Here is a 22,940-nt window from a genome sequence, read left to right on the forward strand (position 1 = left end):
CTGCGACCGTAGCGGTCGCGCGGTTCCAGACTGTAGCACCTAGAACCGTTCGGCCACCACGGCCGGCCATTTTTAATTGGTTTTATTTCTGTAATCAACTTTTTATTTGATGATAAAATCATATGAGTCGTTGCGCCGCGTCACGTTTTTGTTCAGCACCCGGGAACACCAGAAGAATCGTGAAGAAAATTCCTGGAGACGGATCGAAACGTGGAGCATTGTAGATCCGGACAACTGAGACATTTTACCGTTAATGACAACAAGCAAAAAGTACTTTCTTATTTTAAAATGTATTTTTTATCATCTGAGGACCACCGGAAAAACCATTTGCTTCCGAATTACTTAATCGATAAGCCCTTTGTAAAATCCGAATTTCTGAGGAATAAAATTCGCTGCTGAAGAGTCGCCCGATGTCCTCCTCGTTCACGGGTCTACTGAACGCAGTGAAAGAGCGGCATAACGACGCCATATTGAACTGTTCCCGCAACAACGCCAATTACTTCACCGTACTTTCCTATCCATGGGGAAGGGGGTGGGGTGGAGACGGGGCACATTTAACGCGAATTTCATTTCGTGTTTTTTAAATTTTTTGGTTTGATTTGTCGTGCGTAAAAGTGTTTAGTCTTACAACATAGCTATCAAAGCATAATTTGATGTACTGTATATACTATGGTTTATGCTCCTATGGGGCCAGAACACATGAATGAGTAAATAAAACACACAACTAAACTTTCCAAAATACTGTTTTTTGCTACTAAACAAAATTACAGTCTTACTTACACCAAATACCATGATAAATACAACAATGCCTCTGGCAGTAAAAAAAATTTTAGGCGAACTTCCACCTGTCAGCATAATATGGCCTACATACTCGTAGAAGTCTGAAATGTTAATCATCACTGTCTGAGTTGATATTTATGCATACATAAAACAATGTGTTTCCCGTAGTGAGCCCACATATTACATCTAAGGCACTGCATTCAATCCTGATTTATTTTTGATAGGTTTTCTCGTTCCAAGCAGTAAATACGAAGGCAATACGACAATATGGTTCATGCTCTTCATCAGACTGGTGCAGGTTATACGAGTAATGAAGAACGCCTGGATGGGACATTCGTTGGCCCCAGGAGTGCACGCCAACAGACTATTTGGAAAAACTTATCTGTGAGAGGAGTAAGAGGAAGGAGGTACAAGCTGACAGACTACATAAAGAAAAGCAGAGATTAGACTCACTTGAGAGGTGAGCAAAAGACAGAAGATTATGGAGAGTTACCCTGTGAAAACCTGCCTTTGGGCAGAACACTAATGATATCAGATGTACGCTTATCCACATTTTGTCTTATTCTTGGTTTTAGCAGTTTCTTGCTCTTATCAGTCCTTGCTATCATAGAAATAATTCTTTCTGTTTGAGATTCATTACATTCAAACAGCTTTTTCTTAGCAGTTTCTATCTTCTACTCTCCTGTCTTTTCCTTTAAAGTTTCCTTGGCTGGGGTATCAGTGAAGATTGCAATATATAATAGTGCGGGTGTGGCCGTGCGGTTAAAGGCGCTTCAGTCTGGAACCGCGTGACCGCTACGGTCGCAGGTTCGAATCCTGCCTCGGGCATGGATGTGTGTGATGTCCTTAGGTTAGTTAGGTTTAATTAGTTCTAAGTTCTAGGCGACTGATGACCTCAGAAGTTAAGTCGCATAGTGCTCAGAGCCAGCCATATAATAGTGCGTAAACGTGCTCAGCCGAACCGCTTGAACATACCACATCATACTGTTTGAATATTTTCGAAACTACAGTAGTAACTTTCAGGCTTTCAAATTATGCAAATGTACATTTTAAAGCAGAATAATTCCCTGTAAACGAACATATATTTACATATCCTCAGTTCTAAATGGTATGCTTCCTAGGAGCTTCAGTGTTGAGTAATAAAATTTACTAAATAAATGTCGTGTGACTGGGGCCTCCAGTCGGGTAGACCGTTCGCCGGGTGCAAGTCTTTCGATCTGGCGCCACTTCGGTGATTTGCGCGTTGATGGGGATGGAATGATGGTGATTAGGACAACACAACAACAACAATCCACAACTGTACAGCTACACAGTTGATGCGAAACTACTGGAAAGAGTATCTAACGTAAATTATCTAGGGAGTAACTATCCATCCGGCCGGGGTGGCCGTGCGGTTCTAGGCACTACAGTCTGGAACCGTGAGACCGGTACGGTCGCAGGTTCGAATCCGGCCTCGGGCACGGATGTGTGTGATGTCCTTAGGTTAGTTAGGTTTAAGTAGTTCTAAGTTCTAGGGGACTGATGACCTTAGAAGTTAAGTCCCATAGTGCTCAGAGCCACTTGAACCATTTTTTTTAGTAACTATCTGGAGCCACCTTGAATGTAATGACCACATGAAAAAAATGGTAGGAAAAACAAATGCCCGAGATTCATAGGAAGAATCTTAAGGAAATGTAATCCACGAACGAAATGGCTTAAAGGCACTTGTTCAACCGATTCTCGAGTGTTGTTCAACGTGGGATCCTTACCAGGTAGGACTGATAGAAGAGATAGAGAAGATCCAACGAAGAGCGGCGTGTTTCTTCACGGTATCGTTCAGAGATGCTCGACAAACTCTAGTGGCAGACGTTACAAGAAAGGCGTTGTGCATCACGGAGCGGTTTACTGTTGACATTTTGAGAGAACCCTTTCCGGGAAGAGTCGGACAACATATTACCTTTCACATACATCTCACGAAGTGATCACGACGAAAAAATTCGAGAAATTAGAGCTAATGCAGAGCCTAGTCGACAATCATCCTTTCTACGCGCCATTCGCGATTGGAACAGGGAAAGGGGGGGGGGTTAGTCAGTTACAGCTATTACAAGTACCCACAGCCACAGCTTGCGACCTAAGGAGTAGATGTAGTGTTCATCCTGTGCGATCACTTAAAAATGGCTAGACTGACTAAACTGGACTAGTGGCGATTACAAAATACGAGGCCATGAGTATAGCCGTGGTCTAAGTACGGCCACCCAGCACATGTTGTACGGGTAGCGCGTCCTACCTGTGTGTGCTTGTGACGGAGCTTCGCGTCCTCTGTCACCTGTCGGGATGCAGCAGGGCCCACGAGGCGCTGAGGGGCGGTGGCGGCGACTGAGGCTTACCCAAGCGGCGCGTCGCTAACTGGTCTGCGTGACGCGACTGCCGACGGCGCGGCTTTCCTCTGACAACGTCACCACGGCGTTCGGCAGCTACGCTGCGTACAGGATTCAAGCAGTGAGGAGCGAGAGTGCTTCGTGATACGAGTTTCTTCAGGATTCGGAATTATCTCTCCAGTGCAACCAACAAACTGTCAATGGGCACTTGCCTGAGGAAGTCAGAGATCCCGAGTTCGAGTTGCCGTTCGGCACACAGTTTCAAACTGCCAGGAAGTTTCGTATCAGCGCGCACTCCGGTTTAGAGCGAAAATCTCATTCTGGAAACATGCTCCAGGCTGTGGCTAAGCCATGTCTCCACCATATCCCTTCTTCCAGGGGGGCTATTCCCGCACGTTTCGCACGAGATCTTCCTTGAAATTTGGAAGATAGGAAAAGATGTACTGGTGAGGACGGGTCTTGAGCCATGCTTGGGAAGCTCAGTTGGTAGAGCACTTGTCCACGAAAAGCAAGATCCCGATTTCGAGTTTCAGTCCGGCACACAGCTCTACTCTGCCAGGATGTTTCATATCAGCACGTACATTCCGTTGCAGAGTGAAAATTTCATTCTGGTTCTATCTACGATTACTCATCGATATATAAGGCAGCTTACAGTCCCACGTCGATCAGCTTTACGCGTAGCAAAAGTCTGATTTGGGTATAGTTAAGAAGGTCATGCTGTCATTAATTCTAAGGTTTATCAGAAGTGGACATATTTGTCATCATGCGCGATCCTTGTATAAACAAAAATAAACAGGCTTATTTTCCGTCTGTCTATCGCTATTTTTATTTGTACTTATTTGAGAGCGCTGCGTCATATATGTCATATAAGGACACTGTATTATGTCGTGAGACAAAAGACGCTGCTGTGTTAGATTACACTGTTTTTAATTTGGTACAATATTTCAAAATTTTAAGTAGATAATTTAGCCTGTTACAGAATTATGAGGTGCTACTTACATCATGTGGTCTTGATATCCATATGACATCGATGTCTTAGTTGCTGTCACACTATTTCATAAATTGGATTCTTTGATGCTTTCGGAGCCACAGTAGATGTTAAATTTTTGTTAGAATAGCTATTTATGGAATTGTTGAATTATGGAAGTTTATTTCATCATGGTGTTTCATGACAGCAATATTGACAGTTGAATCAGCGATGTTATATGATTACAAGCAGTTTGCTTCTTTGGTGTTCTTTAGGTCATATCTTTGTTCTTATCAGCTACTTTATATAGCTTGCATGATTCGTGTTTATTTGGTTCTATGATTATATGTAATTTAATCCTATTGTTTTTTATGGAATTGTTTATGCCAGATGGTATTGTGGTGTGCGAGGCTTGTAACGATTTCCCGATGTTGTTTACACAAATGCTTGCTTTCCAATGGTTATTTTTAATTTCGTGTGTAACATGAAGTCTGATGTGTTTGTAGATTTTGTTTTTCTACTCTTCTCTTGTTTGGAAGGATAATTTCGATAAAATTTTATATGTAATGCTTATATTTAAAATCGATCTGTCTATTTAGAACTTCTTGAGGGTAATACCTGAGGAAGATGCCTGAGGATGGTCTGTTGTTTGACAAAAATTGTTCGTGTTTCAATAAAGAAATGAGAAATTATGATTTTTGAAATCCAATGATGTGCCACATTGACAGATACTGTAGTTCTAATACAAAATTTTTTGTTCTAGCTGTGGAACCCATTGCACGTAAAATGCCAGGTTATTCATAAGTATCTCTGAGATTTCAGAGAACGACTGCGTGAAAACTACGAGAACTACAGAAAATAGACACATATCAGTGGACAGATCATCTCTCTAAGTTTTTAACTCGCATAACAGGGACATGTAGTTAATATGGGCACCATATGCGATGCAGCGACCGTCAATATGACAGAATAAACTCATAGGACACAAGTCTCAGCACGTCATAGTCGACATCAGCGACCGCGTTAATTACACTTCCTTACAGCTCTTCCAAATGGCAAGTGGTAGTGGAAGGAGGAACACGATCTTTGACATAAGCCCGTGATAAGAAATCACATGGAGTTAAGACAGATGACTGTGGCGGCCCTGAATAAGAGTAAAGTTATTGTGGGAAGCACGTCCAGCCAACGCTGAGGCAATTTGGCATTGAGATAATCAGGAACGTCTGAAAGAAAGTGTTATAGAGCACCGTCTTGTTGCAATGTGAAGTCTCCAATGTCTTGTGTAATTGCGGCATAAGCCATCGGTGCAGCATGTCCAGACACACAAAACCTGTCAAAGTTTTCTCGAAAAATAAAAATGATCCATAAACTTTTGAAGAGGACATGGCATAAAACACGTTAATTTTAGATGAATCACCAATGTGTTCCACAATCTCGTGTTCTTTATCTGTGTCCCAGACACAAAGGTTATGACGAATCACCTTTCCACTCACACGAAATATGGCTTCGTCACTAAAAACCAACTTCTGTGGAAAACTGTCTTCCTCCAGTAGCCGCTAGTTACCTACGCTGACTACTCGGGACGATGAGCTTCGTTCTGACTTTTGCCACGCAGTGACTTCCAGCGACTACTTATGTGATTTTACACGCAGATGCTTGCGTGGAGTTCACCAGACAGTTGAGGGCGGCATCTGGAGTTCTCTGCTAACACGTGTATTCGATTTAGTCGGGCTCCTGAAGGGTGATTGCTGCAGACACTCCTTCTTCTCATGTGACAGTCCCGGTCGGTCTGTTTTCTTCGCATCACATATGCAGCAGTGTTGTATCACAAACGGACCGTTTTGTCTGTTGGAGTTTATACCTAATATCTGATACGAAATTGTCGGTGAACCGTCACAATAGTCTCACATTTAGCGAATTCAAGGACTCGAAACAACGTATCACTCCCTTACACACCATGTTCCGACGAGTCTACCCCTTTGAGGAGTCCTCTGCAACTACACCACGGTGCTTATTACGAATGGAGACTTGGAGAGGAGCTGTAGCCCAGAACACGTAAAAAACAACATGATCTGGGGCTATATCCACTGACATCTGCTGTGTTGTGGTTTCGTACATTCGTCTTCTGAAACATCAGTGGTACATATGAACAACTCTGCATTTTTGAAAAGTATTTAAGAGTTGTAAATCATGTCTTTCTCAACATAATAAAACGACTTCATCTCGAAAGATAGAAACTGAGAGCGACTCTGGAACGTTGTTAGTAAATATTTACTGTCACCTGTTTCTTAGTTTGTCTTATTCATGGTTTATTATATTCACGTTAGAAGCTGTATATTATCTGTTAAGACTGTGAAATCACTGAAAGTAACCAAGACTAATAGGCAACTGACGAAGAGACTCGTCTGGGGTAGAACATGCCAACCTGAGAAGTTCGTTGGCTGTGCAGTAGAGTTGGCATTTAACGTTCTGTCGGCTAATATACTCAACAGTGATTTGAGCATTTAGAGTACAATGTGGGTAGATGTTTTTAGCGCTAGTAATAGGTTCACAGTGACGTCGGCGAGCTTGAGTGAGTCATACTGGAAATGGGTTTTCCCTCTTACGAAACTCCCAAGTCAGTTAACTCAATAAGAACCGAAAAAACGAAAAAATAAACAAACTGAAATTGCTGGTTGATTAACGTTTGACGTTTTCTGCGAGTTTGTTTCATTATTTTACTAGCGTAACAGAAAAAATTCCAGCCGTAATTCTTCGTTGGACACTGTACTGCACGTAAGTTATTTACAAGTTCTGAGATTTGAAAAAAGCCAACACAGGCGCCGTTGCAACAATGAAGGCTACTGGGAAATGCCAACATAGCAGTTGGTGTGTGAGTGAAGAACATCCGTTTAGGTCGCTGTTTTTCATTCCAATTACGAAATCGTACCTTTCCAGCTTCGTAGTTTCCCACCGTAATGTTATGTTCTCCGGGGCTATCCCGGCGAACAAGTTTAATTAGCAACTCCCAACCGCCTGCCCCCCCTCCCCCCAAAAGGGGAAAAACCCAGCTAGTTTCTTCGTTTCGCCCATCAAAATTACCAGCGATCCGTTAGTTTCCGTCACGCATGTATTCATGGACTTTCACCACAGTTAAGGACAAGCAAGTGAAATCAGGACGTACTCAAAGTTTTGAAGTGTTAAGCCCAAAAGGAAGATATTTTTTCCGAAACATGTACTACTGTCGCGGTTTTAGTGTGTTTCAGCAGACGGCAATTCTGTATGTACCATGTCAGTGCGGGCAGTTACACCTTTATTACGCTCATGGGTGACTACATAGCTATGATCGTCGATAACACTCTTTACAAATAGCACACTGTAACCATAAATGTCGTTAGTAAAATGTCTCTCTAATTCTCAAAAATTGTAATTCATCTGATATTTTGATATTTCACCAATGAGGTAAACAGCGGTTATAATAACCGAACTTAAAACAAAAAGGTACAGAAAAGAAGAACTAGAAAATAATGAAACGAATCTGAAGGAAACAAGTATCTGAGTCTTTCAAAATAAGTAAGTATCGCGAATCTTGAAGACGCGTGGAATATAAGAAAAGTATAGGCTTGTCGTCATTTAGTGGTATGAGATGTAATGGTATCTAATGTAAGAGGGCCGAAATTAAAGTAAAAAAAAAGCTTATAATATTACTATCCACATTGAGTCTTCCAACAAGGTGCTAATGAATTATTACAAATACGAAATTTAGCTAATATAATCTCGGACACTGTGCTAACAATTGAACATGTTGTTGTTGTTGTGGTCTTCAGTCCTGAGACTGCTTTGATGCAGCTCTCCATGCCACTCTATCCTGTGCAAGCTCCTTCATCTCCCAGTACCTACTGCAACCTACATCCTTCTGAATCTGCTTAGTGTATTCATCTCTTGGTCTCCCTCTACGATTTTCACCCTCCACGCTGCCTCCAATGCTAAATTTGTGATCCCTTGATGCCTCAGAACATGTCCTACCAACCGATCCCTTCTTCTAATCAAGTTGTGCCACAAACTCCTCTTCTCCCCAATCCTATTCAATACCTCCTCATTAGTTACGTGATCTACCCATCTAATCTTCAACATTCTTCTGTAGCACCACATTTCGAAAGCTTCTATTCTCTTCTTGTCCAAACTATTTATCGTCCATGTTTCACTTCCATACATGGCTACACTCCATACAAATACTTTCAGAAACGACTTCCTGACACTCAAATCTATACTCGAAGTTAACAAATTTCTCTTCTTCAGAAACGTTTTCCTTGCCATTGCCAGTCAACATTTTATATCCTCTCTACTTCGACCATCACCAGTTATTTTGCTCCCCAAATAGCAAAACTTCTTTACTACTTTAAGTGTCTCATTTCCCAATCTAACTCCCTCAGCATCACCCGACTTAATTCGACTACATTCCATTATCCTCGGTTTGCTTTTGTTGATGTTCATCTTATATCCTCCTTTCTAGACACTGTCCACTCCGTTCAACTGCTCTTCCAAGTCCTTTGCTGTCTCTGACGAATTACAATGTTATCGGCGAACCTCAAAGTTTTTATTTCTTCTCCATCGATTTTAATACCAACTCCGAATTTTTCTTTTGTTTCTTTTAGTGCTTGCTCAATATACAGATTGAATAACATCGGGGAGAGTCTACAACCCTGTCTCACTCCCTTCCCAACCACTGCTTCCCTTTCATGCCTCTCGACTCTTATAACTGCCATCTGGTTTCTGTACAAATTGTAAATAGCCTTTCGCTCCCTGTATTTACCCCTGCCACCTTTAGAATTTGAAAGAGAGTATTCCAGTCAACATTGTCAAAAGATCTCTCTAAGTCTACAAATGCTAGAAACGTAGGCTTGCCTTTCCTTAATCTTTCGTTTAAGATAAGTCGTAAGGTCAGTATTGCCTCACGTGTTCCAACATTTCTACGGAATCCAAACTGATCTTCCCCGAGGTCGGCTTCTACCAGTTTTTCCATTCGTCTGTAAAGAATTCGTTTTATTATTTTGCAGATGTGACTTATTAAACTGATGGTTCGGTAATTTTCACATCTGTTGACACCTGCTTTCTTTGGGATCGGAATTATTATATTCTTCTTGAAGTCTGAGGGTATTTCGCCTGTCTCGTACATCTTGCTCACCAGATGGTAGAGTTTTGTCAGGACTGGCTCTCCCAAGGCCGTCAGTAGTTCTAATGGATTGTTGTCTATTCCCGGTGCCTTATTTAGACTCAGGTCTTTCAGTGCTCTATCAAACTTTTCACGCAGTATCATATCTCCCATTTCGTCTTCATCTACATTCTCTTCCATTTCCATAATATTGTCCTCAAGTACAACGCCCTTGTATAGACCTAACATAGACGATGAAAGTTGATACCGTCACTACAATTGTACAGGTTAACTTCTGTGTGCATAGAAGCAACCTCAAATATGATAAGGAATGAGGACAAAAATTTTAGTTCTTTTATCAGCAGATTGTTTAGCGCGTATCCTCATTTGGAAAGTTAAATGTAACGGTCTCAGCTGTTTGGACCAATGTGTGCCGCGGGTAGCGTGCCGCCAGACACGCAGGCGCTAACTGCTGGCGAAAGGCAGAAAGTGAAATCTCCCGCTGACCCAATGACCGTGTGCCGACACAGACAGTGATTCGGCGCGCCGCCACATCGTGGCGCCACCGGTGGCCGTCGCAAGGTCGCCCATGGTCGCCTCGCGGTCCGAAGTTTGAGAAGACGTCGTTTTTTGTGTGAAGGCTAAATGAACTCGATGAAGTACATCTGAATATAGACTGTTTCAAAAACGTCTATTTGATTTCAAATGAATGTGTCTTCTAAATGAATGGGGACAGAAACTTAAGCGTCTGACTAAAAAGTTTTTATTTTCAAAAGAAAGATCCGGATTAATGAGAGTGTCTCTTTTACGTAAACGTACATTCAAACTTGTGGTACGATTAGGATCGAACTTTTCGTCAGTTTTCTGACTGGTTTGATGCGAAATGTGCGATTTTCTCTGCTGTGACAATCTATGCATGTCAGAGTAACACTTGCACCCAACGTCTTCAAATATTTGACGCATATATTCCAATCCCTGTCTTCACCTACAGTTTTTATCCTCTACATCTCCCCCAAGTATCACGGGTCCATTCCCTGAGGTCGTAATATGTGTCTTAACATCCTGTCCCTTCTTCTTTCCAGTGCTCTCCATAAGTTTCTTTCCACGCTGTTACAGCTGAGAGCGAGCGCATTTCCGATGAGTCCAGCTAATGTTTAACATCGTTCTTTAGCACCACATCTCAAACGCTTGGAGTCTCTTCTATCCCGGTTTACCCACAGTCCATGATACACTACAATACAATGCCGTTCTCCAAACGTACATTCTCGGAGTTTTTTCCTCAAATAAAGGCCGGTATTTAAAAATAATAGACTTCTTTTCTCGAGGACTGCTCTCTTTGCCTTATTCTGATCTTTATGTTCCCCCTGTTTCGTCTGTCATGTGTTACTTTGCTTCCAAGGCAGCAGAATTCATTAACTTCATCTAATTTGTGGTCACCAATTTTATGTTACGTTTATGATTTTTGCTATTTCTCACTACTTTTGTCTTTTCCCGTTTTTCTCCAATCCAGATTTTGTACTTATTAGGCTGTTCATTCCTTTCAACAGTTTCTGTGATTTTTCTTCACTTTCACTGAGGATAGTAATATTAGCAGCGAATCGTACCAAGACATCCTTTCACTCTGAATTTTAATACCATTCCTCAACCTTCCTTTTATTTCCATCTTTGCTGCTTCGATGTATAGATTCAAAAATAGGAGTGACGCTCTGCGTTCCCGTCTTACATCTCATTTTAGCCGAGTACTTCTCTTTTGATCTTCCAATCTTCTTGTTTCTTCTTAGTTCTTCTACATATTGTATATAACCGGTCTTTCACTATAGCTTACTTATTTTTCTGAGAATTTTGAGCATCATGGACCATTTTTCGTTGTCGAATGCTTTTTCTACGTAGACAAATCCTATGAACGGGTCACGATTTTCTTAACTCTTGCTTCCATTACTAAGCGTTACTTTTCGTAAAGCCAAACTAATCACCGTGTGACAGAACCTCAGTTTCCTTTTCCATTCTTCTATATACAATTCTTGTCAGCTTTTATGTACCTCTTGCAAATGTCCGATGTGCTCTTTCACTAGACGCACTAAGAACATTCGGTCGTTGACAGAGCTAACGGGATATTGGTCTTCAGTAAAAATTTATCACGAAGTAACTAATTTTTTTGTTATAAAACTGTCAGTGTCTTGCATTGAGAATCAATTTCCTGGACGATACAGCACGGAAGCAGGGTTTCCTTTCGACCACTGCCAGATCTGCCGGGCATGGAACATTTCTGTCTCTCGGTTGATGTTTCTGAGTATGTAATGCTGAAGATATATTAATTTTCGAAGAAGTCTCATATTTGTTATACGTTTACTTTAGTGATAATTTCATAACATTAACAATTTACATCTTTTTAAAATGAATGTTTCTCTAGATTGTGATCAATAAATCATAACCTGGTCAAAGCGATGTTTTTTCCCTCTTACATTAGTAGCATTTTTAGTAGTTATATTTGTATGTCTACTTTTATACCAGGTTTCAGAAAAATAATCAGCACAGTTAATGGCTGTTAGTCACCTAGTTTAAACAGCTGAAGTATATCTATGACAGGAAAACCGTAATTGTCTAAATTGGAACAAATTCGTTTAATGTTCGATGGTATGCGGTTTTGACCTGTTTAGCAAGTCTTCTTCGACCTGCCGTTTTCACTAAACGTGTAATGTATTCCAAGGCCTTGCACTCCTGTACGCACAGACAGTATTAGAGGGAAGCGTATCCTATATCGCAATTAATGTCATATTACATGAAGATCGCGTTTTATACATATTATGAGCATAACATTTCAAATAATTTGTGATTTTGGCTGGAAATGTTATCAATATTAATGGTGAGAAATTTTTCGAAAGTATATCTTTGTGCCAAGTTGTTCTCATTAAAAAGCACATCAGCAATGTCTTTGAATTCTTGAAAAGACTTCGTATGTTTTGGTCAGACATTACCAACGTCGGAGGGATGGTTTCCATCGATAAGGATTTCAGCTTTTATTTTGAGCAGTATACGTTAATCCTTGAGTTTTTTCTTTGCTGTAAACATACACTTTTGCACAAGGGAGCCACAGTGAAAAGGCAGTCTGATGTCGAATTCCCCGATTACAGCGTAATTATAATTTGTTATACGTCGAGTGCGCCATGTAATTCAAAATCTGCTGCAGAATGCAGAGAGAAAACACATGAATAAACGTGTGTGAGACCCAAGATGGGCCTGCAATCAAAGCATAATGTTGAGGCCACAACCCATTTCTTTGCCAGGTGCGTAAATGTCATAGCACTAGAAATAACAGAAAAGGAAAGCAGCGCTACCAGCTCAAAGCTTTGAAATTTTTTCCCATTACTTGAGTATCAGATCTATTGTGAATTAGTTCATTTTATAACTACGCATCCTCAACGCCTCTACGTTTTTAAGGTAGCTTACTTATGTTCGGTGTGCATACTAATGTTTCACAAATTCTAAAATAGCTTTGTTTCTATTTTTCATAGGAAATGATGACGACTATAAAACCGAAACCGGATATCTGTTATAATAAATTAAAATTTGAGCTAGACTGTAATATCGGCAGTTTACTATCGAAAGATTGTAGCAGAGCGTCAGGAAAGAGGTACTTATGGAAACAACAGATTTGAAGATTCTTTCGAGCTGCAATAAAAAAATTGTAAAGTAGAGCCACGTTATAGAAATCGGCGAAAATAAATTAAAGAAAACTGACGGTGAAAATCTGCCTCTGTTGGAGAGATGTAGAACTTGAAATAGGGGATAACAGCCCGTAAGATATTCTGGTGCAGCAGCTCTCGCAACATTTTCTTTCGTCGGCAACCGGTTTTTCGTGGCCGCTTATACAACAGATACCTATTGCGTCATTTACTTCATAGGTAGCCGCAAGAACGCTGCTCTGACTAACAGAAGCAGTGCCACGTGCTGCGCAGACATCCCTACACGTCGTCGCATACATGAGAGACGAGTATTTTCTCTTCGTTTCTTAACGTGAACATTGAGATTCCAAAATACGATCGATTCGAAGGTCCAGTTTGTATTAAACCATCTCACAGTCGTTTTTACTCTCCTTAAAAAAGAAGTACTTTCTGTCTGAAGACATTAGATTCTACTTGAGGAGGTCTTAGTGTCCTTGTGACTTACGTTAGAGATGCACTTGTAATTGTTCTGTTTTGTTGATATATTTACCGGATTCAGTGGAACCATTCGACCCAGAGTTTACTGATTATGGAAGGAGTCAGTAAGGAGTGCATGGAATGCTGATTGGAAAATTTATAAACAAAAAGAATGAGAATTCTCACCTACTACGAGGAACTTCAGTACAAAATACAGGGAGTGTGTTACACTGAAACTTTCCAACTTTGATTTGAAGCCTTGGAATTTTTTACACATTTTTTTAGTCCTGCTGGATGCCTGTAAAACCCGCTGAATAGCGCAAACCTTTCCGTAGAGTGTTTTAGGTGTTGTTGTATTGTTTTACAGTTTAGCATTCACGGAATGTTCCAGTTTCGTCTGAGTGAGTCAATATTGACAACTACAAACCCCATCATGGAGTGTATGCATAAGGATGACAAAGAATTCCGCGACACGTGCACAACGGCCTACACAAAGTTCACGAAGACACCGCAGATCCGCCTGACGGCCCTTTTCTGGAATAACAATGTTGTCCATGAATGTGAAGAGTTGCCTCAAAATACGATACCATAGGGGCTAATAGAGTGAAAGTAATCGCTGTAAACATGCTTTCGTATTTCAGTGTCAGACGGTGGAAATTATTCCTGTAGTAAAGCAGCATTCATTTCTTCACAAGATCTTGAACCTGACATTACGAAAAGCGCTTATCACCTACTTCAGTCGTTTGATCAACTTGTGACAATGAAACATCGTTATTACAAGAGTTTCATGTCGTGAAATGTGTGCATAGCATTTTGTTGCAGTTAAGCGTTAGTCTATTCCCTGAATGTCTCATGTCACCTTGCCCTGTTGTCCCAGAAATCTAAAGAAATATTGCAGTTCATCACCGCCATCATTAATGTGAATCATGGGCAACATGTTTGTGGCACGCAAGGAAGAAAACAACTCTCCCGATACAGCAGTGTGAAATTGAAACCTTGTGTTGTTCGTTGGCGTGTAGTTTTTACGTCACCTGGTGGGATCCGGTCCTGATCAACTGCAAACCTTTATGAAAGTTCACTTAGTTATCTCAGCTTCTGTTAGCAGGTGTCCTAAGCATAACTGGCACTTTATTGGCATACTCCAGTCGACACTTGAATTGGCCACGTAGCGGTGTTGGTTAACTAGCTTCTAAAAAAGAGAAAGTGGCACTTTAATGCGACTGTTTTAAAACTCCATTCATTCTCAACTCCAAAGATTGGAGCGGGATGTGCGAGATCCGGCCCAGGAGTCGCGGTCATATTCAGTGAGTTATCAGACAAGCTGACAGTGGGGCAGTTGGGGGATCCCGATTGGAAATAAAAGGGAGGGGCTTACCAGTTCTGGACTTCGCCTTACAACTAAGGAAAACCTCCCGAAAACCTTGATCAGAACCAAGAGATTGGAACAATATTAATTTATTTCTGGAACGTCGTCCTAACCAAAAATTGAAATGTTATATATGTGTAAAGTATATCTAACGGGAACAATGTGCAAAAATATTTACAGTTGTAATTGTTTATTAACTAAGAGAAACTACTGGATAATCTTGATTGTAATGTTGTTATGAGAACATTTTTAAGTATCGCCATCACTCCTAGGGACGGAATGTATGGTTAGTTAATGACTCACTAATTTCAGCTGGTGATGCCGGCACCGCCTCCGGCGCAAAGAAGTATTTGCAAAAAAATCTCTCACGGAAACACAGCGCGTACTGGTTCAAATGGCTCTGAGCACTATGGGACTTAACAGCTGTGATCATGAGTCCCCTAGAACTTAGAACTACTTAAACCTAACTAACCTAAGGACATCACACACATCCATGCCCGAGGCAGGATTCGAACCTGCGACCATAGCAGTCGCACGGTTCCGGACTGCGCTCCTAGAACCGCGAGACCACCGCGGCCGGCCTGCACGTACTAGTAGGTGCGTATACTTTACTAGGTTTTCGTGTTCAAAGTCAGTTTTCACAACATTCTTTTGTGTTATACATCGCGTCATGCTGGAAATTGATGAATCAATGTTTCAATCACAACTGCAGGTGGTTTTCACGAGGGTGTGCGATTTAAAAATGTGGGGGGAAACCACTACAGTAAGGGACCAGAAACTGACTTTCACGCATCTATTGGAGGCGATACGTCACTGACGTCTTCCGGCCAATGAAAAACGCTCAGTTAAGGCGGGGTGCCCTAGTATAGAGCATGTTGCTGGCATTAATCGACCAATCCGCTGCCCATTAAACATTAGGGTGAGGTACTGTCGCACGATCTGTAAGAAAATGTGTGGTGTACTGTCGCGTGTAAACCACAGTCATTGTCTCCCTACAGGGGTAACGTTCTCCTATAGCTTTGGTAATTCATCGCAGAAATGGGTGACACAAAGCACCTGTTCATCTGTTTGTCAAAGTAAATGACCCCGTCAATCTATCACCGACAGTTTCTGATCAAACATTGATACTGAAGCTCCTTGATTGCTCGAGGATTTGCGTATGCTCACAAGTGCGTATTGTAGTTGTCTACTATACCATCTTTTGTGAATCTTGCCTCATTTCTAAATAAAATGTAGATGTTGGTTTCTAGGCGTATCATTACAGGAACTTTTTTTCAAGTTTTCATCTGTACTACCCCTTGTAGGAATGTGATACTTTTTTAAACACTCTGTTTGTGGATGTAGAACTTAAATTTCATTACGCAGCTGCGGTGTGTGGGGTTAACGAAGTGCAAGCGATGAGTGCCCCATTAAATGTCCGAATGCGAAAATAACGGGACATCTTCGGTAACTGACGTGTCCGTGCTGCACACCCGGCTTCCAGTCGCGTGTAATTCAAAATGACGGTTTGGCGCAGACCGCCCTGCCGGAGGAAAGCGTGGCAGATGAGCGGCTGCTATAAAATTGCCGGCCAGGCTGTGGAGTGAAAGGCAAAGGCTCCAGTGGCCGCCAGCGAGCACCGCATTTGTATCTGCCGTGGAGAATTTAAGTTTGAGTGAATACTGCCTTCACCCTCACGGATCACCCGTCGGGTTCCCACAAACGCAAGGTGAATGAGTGTGTGTTTTTCTGTGAATACCTTCTTTGGCTTGTATCTGTTGAACTTACCCGGGATAGAAGAAGTGTACTCACTCGAAGTTTCGTTGGAATACACTGCCCTTGTGGTGGCATGCATTTACCATCATTTCCTTGTCCATTAAGTACATGGGCTCCAACACTCGACTGAGGTCTGCAGACTCCTGCACAACTTGGTATTTTTCTCAATAATCAAATATTGGCAAAGGAGAAAGAAGCGATAAGTGATTGTTCTCCATTAATAACATACATCTGCCGCCCCACTGCGGTCTTTGTCCTGACAATGAGGATATATACCGAGTCACTCTCGTATGATAGATAGAATGGCCATGGGTTAGTTCGAAACACGGGATTTCAACCCAAACACGACTCCAGTGTTTACGCACTTGCCCCTCCTTCGCCGATACGTATAAACATCCGATAATGCAAATGTGGAATCGATCGGCTTGAGAGCAGGGTCGAAATATTTGGGTCACTGTTTCTCAGTCTCATACGAACTTAGTGATGCCTGCATCATAAGTTAAATAATTCTGAGAAAATATCCTTGTTTGACATTGAAGTGTCTACTAAAATGAATATTCCTGACTGTGTTATTCTGGAACCAAAATTTTCATCACGTGTTCGATTCACATTCGGTACACAGTTGTAGTCTGTGTGGAAATACAATATGAACCACTATACGGGATGATTCAACTCTCGCTAACTGTAGGTTTTATGCAACGACCAGCACCTTCAAATGTCACTGGAGGCCACAGCTTTCCAGTTATTCAAGAAAAACGCGTTTTGAAGGTCACCTTTGTATGTTTTTCTTGAATATTCGAGAACTAAGTCCTGTAGTGAAAATATATCCCAGTACAAAATTTAAATTCGTTAAATTTCCTACAAGAAAGGTCTTGTTCATTTTTTCTGTAGGAGTAATAGTTTGCTCATAGCGAACGAGACAGTATGAAAAATCTTGCACTTGATATTTGAAGGCAAAATTTGGAAATTTATGGTAAGGACTATGGGACCAAACTGCTGAGATCATCGGTCCCTAGGCTTATGCACTACTTAAACTAACTTACGCTAAGGACAACACACACACCCATGCCTGAGAGAGGACGGGGGGAGCCGCACGAACCGTGACAAGACGCCCAAGACCACGCGGCTATTTGAAGGCGTTGTGGGTTGCATAAAACCCATGGGTAGGACCTAGGGGCAGCATGTTGGGTGTTTGAAAAATAATACGTGGAAGTAATACGAGTTAATTTCATGTTGTTCAGTTGCATAACCGTAGGATTGTGTTGCTGAAGGAAGGTTAACAGCAGGTTACGACGAGACAATTGAAGAAGAAAAAAGCAAAAAGGAAAACAAATCCAGAGTATTGCAACAGAAAAGAGAAAAATTTAACGGTACACTTAGCGGAAAATAATCTCATTTATGGGATGCGAAGAGTTCGAAACACAAGTATCCAAATAGAAGTGGAATTTAAAAATATATGGGAGCGAATTAAATCAGGTGACGCCAGAGGAATTAGATCAGGAAAGTAGACCCTAAAAGTTATAAATGAGTTTTACAATTTGGGCAGCAAAATTACGGACGATGCCTGAAGTAGAGAGGAGAATGGAGAGGATAGCAAATGAAAACTGGCAATAGCGAGAAAATCATTGCTGAAAGTGGGAAACTTTCGTACATCAAATATAAATTTAAGCATTAGGATGTCTTTTCTGAAGCCCTTTGTCTGAAGTGTAGCCTTGTACAGAAGTGAAACATGGACGGTAAATAGTTTGGGCAAGAAGAGAGCAGGTTTTCGAATGTGATGCTACAAGAGAAGATTAGATGGGTAGTGAGGTAACTAATGACGAAGTGCTGAATGGAGTCGGGGTGAACAGAAATGCGTGGCATAACGTGATTAAAAGAGGGGATAGATAAGGACACATCGTGCGGTATAAACCAATCGTGAGTTTGTTCATGGTGGTTAGAGTGGGGGAGTAAAAGCTGCAGAGAGAGGTAAAGGTTCGACAGTAGTAAGCAAATTAAAGTGGATGTAGGTTGTAGTAGTCATAAAGAGATGGAGAGGCTTGAACAGGATAGAGTAGCATGGAGAGCTGCGGCGAGTCAGTCTTCGGACTGAAGACCACCACAACAACGTGAGAGTACACCATGAGCGTGTTTATACGGACGGTTGTAAATGAAGATTGATTGAACAAGAGTACGTACCCTTGGGCGGAGTAGAGTATGAGAACAGCCCAAAATTACGCCTACTTAGCCATCCTTGAAGTCGAGGACAGCCACTGGGCAAGGACAACTGAAATTTAATGCCTTTTTATTTTTCCGCCTCGTCTTAATAACTCGAGATGGCTGAGATTAAACTTGCTGCGATTAAACTTGGCGCCTGAGGCACGCAAGTAGACATTTCCCGTAAATTGGCGGTGCGCATCCGGCGCGGAGGTGCTACATGCCGGCAGAGGGCGGTAATTAACGGCATTTCGCTGGCAGTCCAGCTTGCTGGTTAGGCTGTTTTCCCTCGCGCCAGAAATGGGCCAGTAGTAGGGAGAGGAGCAGCAAGAAGCGGGGAGCGGCAGCGGGAGGAGAAAGTGAAAGGTAAATAAAAAGCAAACAGCAGGAAAGCGCGCCACGGCGGGTGACTGGCCGCGGTGGAAGCCGTCGTGTAGGGAGGGGGTGTGAGGGGGAGGGGAGGGGCGAATCACCGGAAAGCTGGAGCCGGCCAACTCGGCTCTGCGCAGGCGCAGAATCTGTGTCACGCCGCGCAGCACGCAGCCTTGGTGTTCGCCCAAAACGCTTGCCCAATATCGGCGCGTTACGCAAAGTATAGAGGGCTAGGCTCAGAAATGCTGCTCAGGTGTGCTGACAGCTGACCCGCGCTGCGCCGGACGAGTGGTGTCCGTCTGAGGCCGCCGGAGAGGCGCATACATGAATAATACGATCAGCTGACCTCTCTGCTCTTATGCTGAACCCTACATTCCCTCAAGATTATAAGCCAGCTGCTAATGCAAGATTATAATCCAGTTGATACTGTAAAACTACTATATAACTTCCTGTCAACGAAAATTCTACAGCCGAGCGGAGTGGCCGAGCGGTTCTAGGCGCTACAGTCTTGAGCCACGCAGTCTCTACGGTCGCAGGTTCGAATCCTGCCTCGGGCATGGATGTGTGTGATGTCCTTAGGTTAGTTAAGTAGTTCTAAGTTCTAGGGGACTGATGACCACAGAAGTTAAGTCCCATAGTGCTCGTTTCCATTTGAACTATTTTGAAAATTCTACAAATCTATAATCATAATAATGGTTTTCTTTGATATACAATAGCTGTTGCTGTTACAACTCACGAGTTTTCTTTATTTTCTGCACGGCGCGTTTTGGCAGATTATTACGATTATCAGGTTTTGTTTTCGCTTGCTATTACTTGACGCTTGAAACTGTCATACTTCACAAAAAAGTACACACTTGATAATTGCAGCTGTTTCTCGAAATGCGTCCTTCAGAAGAGAAATAAAGGAAAATCTAGAGTGGCAGAAGAAAAATGTCATCGTATAAAAAAAAGGCTCGTAATGGGTTCAAATACAGTATAATAAAGTCATAATAACGATTCCATATTGTAACTGTAAAGGAACCCATGATTATATGTGCAGTAAAATCACAGTGTGTTAGTGTTTCCTTCATACACCCATGCCTAAATAAAACATTCTTTTCAGCAGACTGTAGTAATCAGGTTTTTTGAATATGTTGTTTAATTTTATCAGTTTTGGCCAATAAACTTCATTATCAGACACTAATTTTTATGTCCTACGTTTCGCATACACTTGGGCAATCTTATAATTGCCACAGTAGAGGATGCTGGGGTACATTTACAGGATCTATATCTTTTAGATCACAGTGCCAGGCGATGAAGCCATCATTGCTTCGAAATCGATAGTAAATAAATGGAAACAGTAAACACTGCCCATGGAAGAAAAGTTGTGAGAGAATGGTCTTGACTCTTTTTAACAAGGAGTTAGCAACCAGACTCTTCGTTTTCTTTGGTACATCAGTAAAACGTGTAAAGAAGTACGCTAGAATGCTTAAGAGGTTAGTTTAGGTCCTTGCATATATTTTTTTAAAAGGAATGCCTGCTGACTCCCAAGAATTGGGCTGTTCGTTTTTAGTACGAACACTAGTAAAATTTACTGCAGAAGTAACATCAGAAAAACATATTCTTTAAATTAGCGTGTCAAATCAAATGGTCTCGGCACCCACATCCACAAACAGATATATCCGGATCGCTGCGTAGTATTCGTGACTACAGGCTTTGTAGATCTTACCTAAATCAGGTGAATGCGATTATGGTCCCTTCATTAACGTCATACCAGATCCCTTTGCCCATCCTTGGCCTATTAAGGTAACGCTCACCTCTTATGACGAGACGTGAGACGTTGACAAGGAAAGATGAATTGGGGCGTCCTAGCGTACCTCATCGCAACACTGTTGCGGAATCAGTTGCTCGGTCCATCGGTTTGAATCATTGCGAAAAGCATCGTATTCACAGAAGATCCTCAATGCAAAGAAGCAGGATATCTGACAGAGTCCAATAACGAGCGAGTTATGCAATGTGAATTCTGTAGCGCGATGGCTTCCCTGACTAGAGCAGGGGAACGCAGGGCCTAAGACGAAGCGGATCGGCGTTCATAATCCACGCCCTGTCATACTGATTGATTTTTATTTTAAATGCAAACATTTTAAGTTAGGCTTGACCGTGACTTACGAATATTTCAGGATATTCTCCATTATTTTCGAAGGAGAATTCCATTTGCATATCCGTAATTGATAAAGTTTTTTTTTTTCTTTTTTGGAAACAGAAGCTCCGCAGCTACGCTTTCTTTTAATTTTATTCGTTTACATTTCATTATTTCGCGGTTTGTTTTGGGGTCGCAGTATATATGACAGCGCTTTAGAATGGCACTGCGACCCCGAATCTTGCCCCAAAAGATGAAATATAAATAAATAAAAATGTGTACCTGGCGCACTTCTTTTGCAAAAACAAATGTTATGAATATCGACTGGGACAAGGAAATAACTGTATCCATCCTAATTTGTACTGTTTTCCACGAGGCATTTCGAAGAATTTATTGCTGCGTCATCAACTCGATATATGTCAATTAATCCTTGATTTGGGACTGCTTTAAAAGTTTGAAAAAAAGTTTATTTCAGAAAAATCGAGGTACTATCGTAATGTAATAAACTAAACTGCATGGAAGTCTCCTCTCATTCGCGATCAAACAAATCAATAAAAAAGAAAAAAAGAAAACACGTGATTTCCGGCAGGAAAAGAGTTATCGTGTTTTCCGCTTCATATCTGCCATCTGGTGACAAAACACCACAAAGGTGTGCTTTAATAAATGCGTATAGCCAGTGGAAGACTTAGGGCAATACTGCCATTTAAAATGCATTAGAGCTTTTAGCGCTCGTACAATGTCAATTGCAAATCGCTATTGCTTGAGGGCAACATTGTCCGTTAAATAGTAAATAAGGTATGGATGTCTTGTATGTAAGACGTTTGCATAACCTGTGGCAGTGCCGTTCAGTGGGCACAGGCTGCTTTTCCTGTCGTATGAACATCACTTGCATTTTCAGAGGGGGATGACGAGAGTATAACTTCTCCGAAAAGTTTCGTGGAAATTAGAATAATTGTGGCTGATTACAACTGATATAATTTAGATTTTACGTTGGTTCTCCACATATCACTTGCGGAAAATACCGGTACGACACCCTTAGAAGTGGCCAAGAGCTAGTTCTCTAATGAATCGCATGTCAATGGGGACTTTACGCCTTAACCTTCCTTCGGTTTCCACTGAACACCACCGTACTCGCAGGGAAGTCCAATACGAAACGTCAATCCTCGATGCAATTTTCCACACGCTCGCTCGAGTCCGACACACGAAGACGGCGGTCCGTGAGTGCAGGCGGCCGTCACCTGTTTAGCGGCACCGGAAGAGCAGCACGGTTCAGCGGCAGCGGCACTTACTTGTGGTCGTGCGAGGAGCGGAGCGCTGAGCAGAGCGAGTGGTGCCCGTGTGCCGAGCACTGAGGATCGTGTGAAACAAGTGAAGTGCGCGCTACCGCCCTACAAGGCTTTTAACATGGCGGCTCGGCCGCGGCGGAGGGGGCCGCGAAAGCAGTCGCGGCGGGATGGGGGGGGGGGGGGCGGACTGTGCGCCCAGACGCGAGCTGTGGCTGCGGCTGCGGCCCGCGGGGTCCCACATGCACCACCGTCGCTGCCCTTCTTGCGGGCCAGCCTTCGTGAGTCGGCGCTTCGCGCTTTTCTGCCTGTTTTTGTTTCTTTTGTTCCGACCTGTACCCCCCGCCGGGACACGACCTGCGCTCTGGGCAATCCCAGAGCCACAAGAACATTTGTCCTATAGTACACGAAATGGCAAATCAGCTAGTGGAATTATTTTTGTTATGCTTGGGGCCACAGACTCTACAAACACACT

The 22,940-nt window shown here is 42.2% G+C and overlaps 1 protein-coding gene across 1 annotated transcript in view; it reads right to left on the reverse strand.

Annotated features, from left to right (window-relative positions):
* The window catches only part of LOC126174888 (putative lysozyme-like protein), a 159,140-nt gene extending 136,540 nt beyond the window's left edge, over positions 1-22,600 (reverse strand). Inside the window, exon 1 of the mRNA XM_049921311.1 lies at positions 22,472-22,600. The gene's annotated coding sequence lies outside the window, so the exon portion shown is untranslated. The remainder of the gene's footprint in view (positions 1-22,471) is intronic.
* Between the last annotated feature and the right edge of the window lie 340 nt (positions 22,601-22,940).

Source organism: Schistocerca cancellata, chromosome 3 (assembly GCF_023864275.1).
Source record: "Schistocerca cancellata isolate TAMUIC-IGC-003103 chromosome 3, iqSchCanc2.1, whole genome shotgun sequence".
In the NCBI taxonomy this organism is placed as follows: Eukaryota; Metazoa; Arthropoda; class Insecta; order Orthoptera; family Acrididae; genus Schistocerca; species Schistocerca cancellata.